The 7,896-nt window shown below is 44.0% G+C and overlaps 1 long non-coding RNA gene across 3 annotated transcripts; it reads right to left on the bottom strand.

The window, feature by feature from the left end:
- Positions 1–921: 921 nt before the first annotated feature.
- On the bottom strand, positions 922–6,151 carry LOC147639313 (uncharacterized). Of its 3 annotated transcripts, none has more exons than XR_015264628.1 (2): positions 5,790–6,151; positions 922–1,246 (listed from the first exon to the last, which is right to left on the bottom strand). It is a non-coding gene; the product is annotated as an uncharacterized LOC147639313 (long non-coding RNA). The 3 variants fall into 3 exon arrangements; XR_015264630.1 differs by lacking the exon at positions 5,790–6,151 and adding an exon at positions 1,444–1,676; XR_015264629.1 differs by lacking the exon at positions 922–1,246 and adding an exon at positions 1,540–1,676 and having other exon boundaries at positions 5,790–5,927.
- Between the last annotated feature and the right edge of the window lie 1,745 nt (positions 6,152–7,896).

The following is a 7,896-nucleotide window of genomic DNA, read 5'->3' as shown; positions in this document are numbered from 1 at the left end:
AGATTTTCCCATGGCGGAATCGCCCGTGCCTTCTGGGCGAAGGAAGTTTTCTCGGGCTCGGTTTCGGAGGAACCGCCGGGCTAGTCTCTTGTCCGGACATCCGCGGGCGAGGCCCCGAGTGTGGATCCCCGCCCTGCGCGAGAGGCTGACTCTGCTTCCACCGCCAGCACCCTCAGAGGGGGCACCGCGGAGGAGGGACGGGGGATCTCACATCTACCACAAGAATGTGCAGCACCAGACATGAGCATTGAGTTTCCATATGTGATGCTAACTCTTTCTTACATGGTGTCACCTTTGCTGCTCTTCCAACATATCTACACTTCCAAAAAGACAAATGTGATGATAACTCTTTCTTACATGTTGGGTGTCAGATTTGCTGCTCTTTGTACATTCCTACACTTAAAGTTGATATCCCTAAAAATGTCCTCGAGTTTAGCAGGGATTGTAGAGTTATGGTACCACCCCTCTCACCCTGCCCAACTGCTGGGCTAGCAATGCAACCCTCTCACAACAACAGGTGCGCAGCAACCACCATACAGTTGCACAACAAAGGCATGGAAGTGTCTGCATTTCAATTCTTTTCGGTAAACAAACCTGCACCTTTTCGGTGTGAAACCAACCCTGCATGCTGTCACATATTGGAGCAGGGTTGGTCTCATCCCTCATGGGCACAATCCCAGTCAACACGTCAACAGCAGGCACAGGTCCATAGTGCAGCAGTTTGAGTCCACTACATGGGCCTGAGGGATCCGAGTTCAATTCCCATCTCAGCACTCCCCGATGGCTTTCCATCAAAACCCCAACCACCATCACACAAAAGCAAACTGAACTAGCAAAGAGGGATCAACTCTAATCCATAAGACTCCCAAGGCCACACATGTACAAGCATCGTATATGCACACAAGCATTGCAAATGGTAAAAGAACATTAACGCTCTCCATTGCTGCTCAATGTTGCAGTCCAAATTAGTATTAACAAGGGGGTTAAGTCATCCTCCCATTAAAGGTAAAACGTTTTTTACAAATCCCTTGTTTTGGTAATTCAAACTCAGTAAAAATAATCATATAAGCACCTTTAAATTAATAAATATGTAACCTGCATAGGGACCATATAAGACAACAACAATGCAGGTCACAAAAACCTCCTTAGGTTACCCAATTCAAGTCGTTTTTTGCATCTACCACCTAAAACTCTCTTCTGATTGGTTCATGAAGGCTGTACAGCTCACCGAGCTTTATGATTCAGCCTGCAAAAAACATTTACAAATTGGTTAAGAGCAATACATTGGATATGGAGCCATTCCAGCTGAAAGCCCTACTCAGGGATAAGCACTGGTTAGATGTAGATATACCAAACATGTACATGCATAGTAAAAGTCACTCTACTAACTAATCTAGATTGACAAAAAAATACAGGTGAAAATTTGTCAATCACAGAGATTACATAAAAGTAAAATTCATAAAAGTGGTGTGGCCGTTCTATGCTTCATCCAGATTCCAACCATGAGCCACACCAGCTTATCCTCGTCTAGATTTTGACTTTAACTCCGGTTTCCATTCTGCCTTATTATCGTTTCTTTCCATTTCTATCCCATGCGCTTGCTCCAAAAAAATACACTATATAGACTAGGACAACCATGAATATTTGCATCGACATTTGTATGTGCTTGATTGTACCTATTAAGAAAATGAAGGCATAAGGCATTAGAAAAACACTCCTGTTACTTTCCAAAAAAATTGATAGAAACTGATTTTGCAAAGAAATATAGTTAACCTTGCAGTAACCTAAGCATGGCCTTTTTAAACCAAATGTCCCAATAAAAATTTGGAAACTTATTGATGTTTCAAAAGTTCAACTCAAAGCATGACTACTCAATGTTGTCTATCACCAACAGGAAATCATGCTCATGCAATAGGACGGCATACGACAAATAACCTAAAAAGTTCCACTAATGTACAAATGTAGCATTGATGATGATCCAGTGTGTCACATAGCACCTCAATGCATGGGTGAAAGTGACATTCCCTCGTGCTTCACTTGGCGGTCAGCCGGCATGTCTTCCAAGTAGTCCACTGAAAAACTCGCGGTCGAGCCAAATGGCTTGCCTCGCTCCTTGAACTTGGTGTAGAATTGTCTATCTTCGACCAGAACCATGCTTCCACTTGTGGACGAGAATCTACTCGGAGTCAATTATGTCTGCCTCGTCAACCACTTCAAGCTGCGGCTCATCTGGAGTTTCTTGCAAAGATGGTCCAACATAAGGCTTCAACATGAGACATGGAAGACATCATGCATAGTCCAACTGTCTAGTAACTTCAACTTCATGGAGACATCACTGATCTTCTTCACAATGGGAAATGGGCCAAAGCTTTGGAAAGAGAGGGCTTAAACCATTGCTTCATGATTCGGAGAAACACCCTATCTCCCTCCTTGTAGTTGGCATCTCTTCTAGACATGTTGGCTTGCCTAGCGTAGGCTTGTGTGCTTTGGATAGGCGCTCCTTCATGGACTCAATAATCTCTAAAAGTCTCTTTAGTTTTGTTGGCTTGGCTCCAAAGATGGCGACACCAGAAACGATGGCCAAATGGTACCTCGTATAGACTCCGGCTAATACCGGATGAATGAGTGTCGTTCAAGGCAGCCTGTACCAATGGAAGATAGTGTTCCATTTTGACTGGTGGTCATGGCAATATGATTTGACAACATCAAAGGCCAGTTGATTATCAATCTCTGTCTAACCATCTTTAAGAATGAAATGCTCTGGACAACTGTAACTTAGTCCCAAAGCTATCAAATAATGCACTCTAGAAATCAGAGGTGAACTTGGGATCTTTGTCTAGTGTGATTGTCCGTGGCAAACCACAAACAGGGTACCAAAGTCGAATAAAGAGGTGAGCAATATCTTCTGTTGTGGCCATCTTCTTGCTTGGAATGAGCATGCAAAACTTACTGAATTGGTCAACAATGGTCATACACTATATTCTTGGTTCCCATAGTTGTTGGAAGGTGGTCTACAAAGCCCATGCCAATATCCTGAAAAGGCCCCCCTCCAGAACAAGCAAAGGCTGAAAAAAGCAACCCAACTTGCTTCGAGTGTGCAACCTTCACTTTCTAGCAAATATGACATGCCTAACATACTGGTAGATGTCACTTCCCATTTTTGGCCAATAAAATAATCGCTCTACCTTCTGCAAGGTACTGTTGATACCACCATGACCCCAACAAGAGAATCATGGGCATCATGAAGAAGAAGTGCATGTCTTTCCTCCCTTAGTACACATAGCCGGTTTTTGTAAAACCACGACCAACCATACATGTAATAATGCCAAGCTCCACATGCCACACATGAACAATAGAAAACAAAAGGTGTGAGGAATTTTGTGATAGAAGAACGCAAGAGGACAGATGGGGAGGCTAGCTCCAAGGTAAAGGGAGGGGAGTCTTTTTACAAGTGAAAAATAGGGAAATAAGACAAAACCGACTGCAAATAAGTTCGTCCACCAAAAAATTCAGCATATATAAATAGGCCACTTGCTCGGTCATTCCTTGTTCTTGCACTTGGAGATTTCCTTCACCTAGTCCAACCTTCTCAAAACTACAAAGCCCCAAAACAGCCAAGAGGTGCATCTTCAACCTTCAATAGTAAGTTCCATCTTCAATCAACCTTTGCTTGCAGATAGAGGTTCTCATGCAGAGATTTGTTCTTGAATAGAGATCACGTTTTCTCTTCAATTTCAGCCTCGAGTCATTTGAAAGATTTTACATAGGGCATTTGCTCTATTATTTTGTGGTAGGTATTAGAAACTACAGTAGTAGTTATACTATATTGTGTGTGCTTCTCTATCTATTAAGTCTTCCATTATGTTAAATCATATTTGTTAACATTGCACTTGACTAGTAGCCTTACATGGCCTTTGGGGAAATCTTCTTTTGCACCCTAACTTCAGCTTAGGAATTCTTTTGTGATTGGCCACCCTTGTCATGTGCATCACAGATGCCATGGACATTTCTAGGGCTAAATCCAGAAGGGGCAAGCAGATAAAGACTATGAACCAGTAGAAGATAGACATGGAGCAGATCTTGGAGCCAAGTATGGATCAGAAGGCTGTTGGCTGCATGGAGGCTGACGTCCGCAGTACCAAATGGCTGTCAGCTGAGTGGTTGGCTGTACCAGAAGGTGTGGCAGCAGCAGGCGCATCAAAGACAACAACCAGATCCAGTCGGCTGCATTTTAGGGACTTTTATGAAGCTGTAACTGGCCGACCAGCAGTCGGCCAGTTCATCATTATTCCAAGGGGCTATAAATAGCCCCCTTGCTCAATGTCTTAGGTATTCCACCCACTAGGGGTGTGAGTCAATAGGAGGTCCCATAGGGGACAGAATTTAGGGTTAGGAACCTTTTTATGAAGGCAGCCCATGGCTGCAAAGATCTGTACCTTTTTGTACCATAGTATATACTGAAATTCCAGCACTTCTCACTCTCTCTCTCTCTCTCTACTCTCTCTCTACCTGCGTTTTTGCATCAGATGGTGCGTTTTTGCATCAGAAGGTTTTCAAGAGTGTTTAGGGCTGAAAGAAGACTACCCAGAGCTTCCGCGCGTTACAACCCTAGCCTAGGACTTGCACAAGCGTATGTCCACACGCTTGGCAGGTGAGTTAGCTGTTGTAACAAATAGCAGTGGTTTGCAGTCTATTCACCTATAAATAATTAAGCTAATCTCTATAAATAATTAACCACATATTAGCTTAATCAGAAAAAATCTAGGGCTTCCTTTCATATTTTCCACCCAACCATAGTATAGCCATTTCTTCATGCACGACTCTTCCCTAGAAGCCCTTAATTGGCATTTCCACGTTTTGTGGCGTCTATCACATATTAAACCACGCTCCCCCTTGCTCAATGCTTGCCATGTGGCCAACAACTTCTCTAAGGAAAACCATTTCTTCATGCACGACTCTTCCCTAGAAGCCCTAATTGGCATTTTCACATTTTGTGGCTGCTACCACATACTAATCCACACTCCCCTTTGCTCCAAGCTTGCCCTTCTCTAAGGAAAACCCTTTCGAGCCTTTCACCTTAATCCTTTAAATCCTGCCTTTTGGCCATCCCCTTAGGCCTTTCTACCTCACTTTGGCCACCTCAAACATTGGTTCAGCCCTCTAGACTCCCTAAATACACACCCATCCCTAGGAGAATCCCGTCAATAAAGGACATGTACAAGCTGCCTGGCTTCCTTTCCACTCAGCTGGAGTCATCTCTTCTACATAAACTCAGCTTTAACCTCTACCAACAGCTGTGATCAGGAGGATATAACAAGCATAGCAAGCCCTCCATAGTTCCGAATCTCATGGGGGCGCTTCTCAGTGCATTATCTGTAGGGAAAAGTCTTCATCTTCACCCTAGGTTCAGATTAGGAATCTCTCGTTTCCCTTTCACCTTCTACTAGAGCTATGGAGGAGCAATTGGCCATCCTTGCCCAGGGCTTGCACAAGCAATGATCCACTCCGTTGGCTGATCAGCTGGACAGCCAAATGGCCATCCTTAGGTAAAGTCGTAGAAACTCAAGGCTAAAAAGGATCAGACCTTCTACCAAAAATAGCTCTGATGAGGAGAATGAACCCGAGATGATGAACATGTTAATCACTTCGAGTACCATTCCATGTTGGAACCACAGCAGCTGAAGCCACCCAAGTTCAAACGAAAGGTAGAGCATCTTATATTCATGCTTTGTTTTCCTGCCCAGAAAACCCACATACGTGAAGTATAAAGAGAGAAAAGAAGAAGTAACCTGGTGAGGATTCAGAGCCAGTGGTGTCAATATTGGCCTCAGGGCCCGGTGTGTCTTCGGCCCTGGCAACAAACAAGAGGCGGGGGCGCTGCCTGTGCAGATGTTGGGACGAATTGTTTTTGAGGTGAAATGTTTGCAGACGAGGGCGAAATCTGGGACCTCCGCAGACTGGACTGTGCAAGGCGGCTGGTTGTGGGGCAGAGCTCATATCAACAGCTTGGCCTCTCAGAAGAGCTTGGGCAGCCAAAGGAAGTCCATGCATTTTGAGACTCTGCTCCGAAGCCTGTAGAAGTTCCTCCTCATTCGAATAATATATAAGCACAACTCAAAATATCAGTACATAGGTTCAGACGATTCCACTGTGTCGCACCGCCCAGTACATAATTTGAAAGATATTTATACAAAATCTTAGAATTTATATACCTTCAACCCTGACATTTGCAACAGAAATTTTGGGTCTTTGAAGACCTTTAGTGATTTTATTTTTTCATTAGAAGGCGTAGTTGTGAGGAAACCTTCAAAAATCTTGAAAATCAATGCATTAAAATGTTTTATTGTAGTTAACTCAACTTCTTTTATTTCACTTTTTCCAAAGTTGCCAAAAAAAAAAGTATACAAAAAATGTGAAACAATGTTGGTAGCGGACTGCATGCAACTATGAGTGCGGAGCCTTCTTGCATGCAATCTAGGTCTGCTTCCCCCCTTTCTCTCTCTTGTGATTGTTCTGTTTGCCTTATGCATAGGAGTTACAGCGTGCCCCTTGGGTGCATGGGCACCGAGCGGAGGGGTCCCCCCACAGCGCAGGGTGCAAGCGCCAGAGTAGTGGTGGTTGTTCAGAACCCTGAACTAGTCAAAGGTGTTCAAGTTCCTGCATATCAGCAGTTCCCTCCATGGCCTCCATCCGTGGATCCTAATCGCAAAGCTTTGACAAGATACAACCAAATGATTGAAGACTTCTTGGACACCAAGAAGCACTTGAGGAATCCAGAGCCAGAGTGGAAGAGTTAAACCTGTTGCTATTATAGAAACAAGTGGAGGAAGGATCCGAGGCTTCCAAGCAATGTTCGATTTTGGCAACCATATGATGGAATTACCATCATAGTAACCTTGTTGTTGATGTATATGCACAGGCACCCATCTTTGACAAACACTGTAATTTGGTGGCCGATGTGCTTAGTGTTGAGGCTTTCTTCTTTGTGCAAGCTTAGGGGACTTTGTTATGTGCTTGGGGACCCAAGCTTTGGTATTTCTTTAGTAGTACCCTTGTGCTTGCAGTAGTGTTTTTGGTACCTACACTTGTTGCATTGGTGGAGTTCTTTGAGGAACTTGCATAGGCCTTGTGGGCGGTGTTGTTGAGTACCCTTCCTTCTTCCTTGGCTTTCGAGTGCTACGTTGAGGAAGAGGTTTTGATTGTCGAGGCACCCAAATTTGATTGGCACCTTCATAGTAGCCTTGAGCTACAAGTAGCTGCTTCTCCACCCACATTTTAATACTATTAAGATATCGTGATTGTGGGAGTTTTGGTGGAGTTTTCTTTAGGATTGATATGGAAGGTTTGGGGCCTTCCTTGACTTTGGCTGGTGCTGAGGCTGTGGGTTTGAGACTCATGGGCATTGTTGATGATGATGAGGTTAGAGTCTCTTGTGGAGTGGCTGTCGATGACGAGGCCTTTGAGCACGTGGTTGTCTCCTTTGTTGAGGTTTGTCGATGAAAGTGCATAGGCTCCGGGGTCTTTCCTTTGAGTTCCTTGTTAGAGATAGATGGTTGGGCTCTGGGAACTTCTTCAAGAATAGCTGCTGATTGCGAGGTTTTGGCATCGAACTTCGTAGGTGAGGATGGGGTTGAAGGATTTGATGCTTTATCGGAGTCGTTCGTTGACGCAGATGGTAGGTCCTTGGGTAGAGGGGCTTTTGTGGAAGAGGCTTGTATCCTTTTGCATTCATTAAAGTTGGATCCTCTTCCTGGCAGTATGTTATTGTCAACTTTTTGTCGTTGACCATCATGATGACTCTATCGCTAACAAAGCACAGTGGTGCTTGGGTAGTAGCAACAGTCCATTTATGCCCCAATATTAAATCTACTTCCAACACATACTCAACCACAAAAA

This window comes from Cibotium barometz, chromosome 4, assembly GCF_041138505.1.
Source record: "Cibotium barometz isolate CiBa-2024 chromosome 4, ASM4113850v1, whole genome shotgun sequence".
Taxonomy (NCBI): Eukaryota; Viridiplantae; Streptophyta; class Polypodiopsida; order Cyatheales; family Cibotiaceae; genus Cibotium; species Cibotium barometz.
Note: the sequence above shows the minus strand (reverse complement) of the source record. Positions and strands in the feature narration are given on the sequence as shown.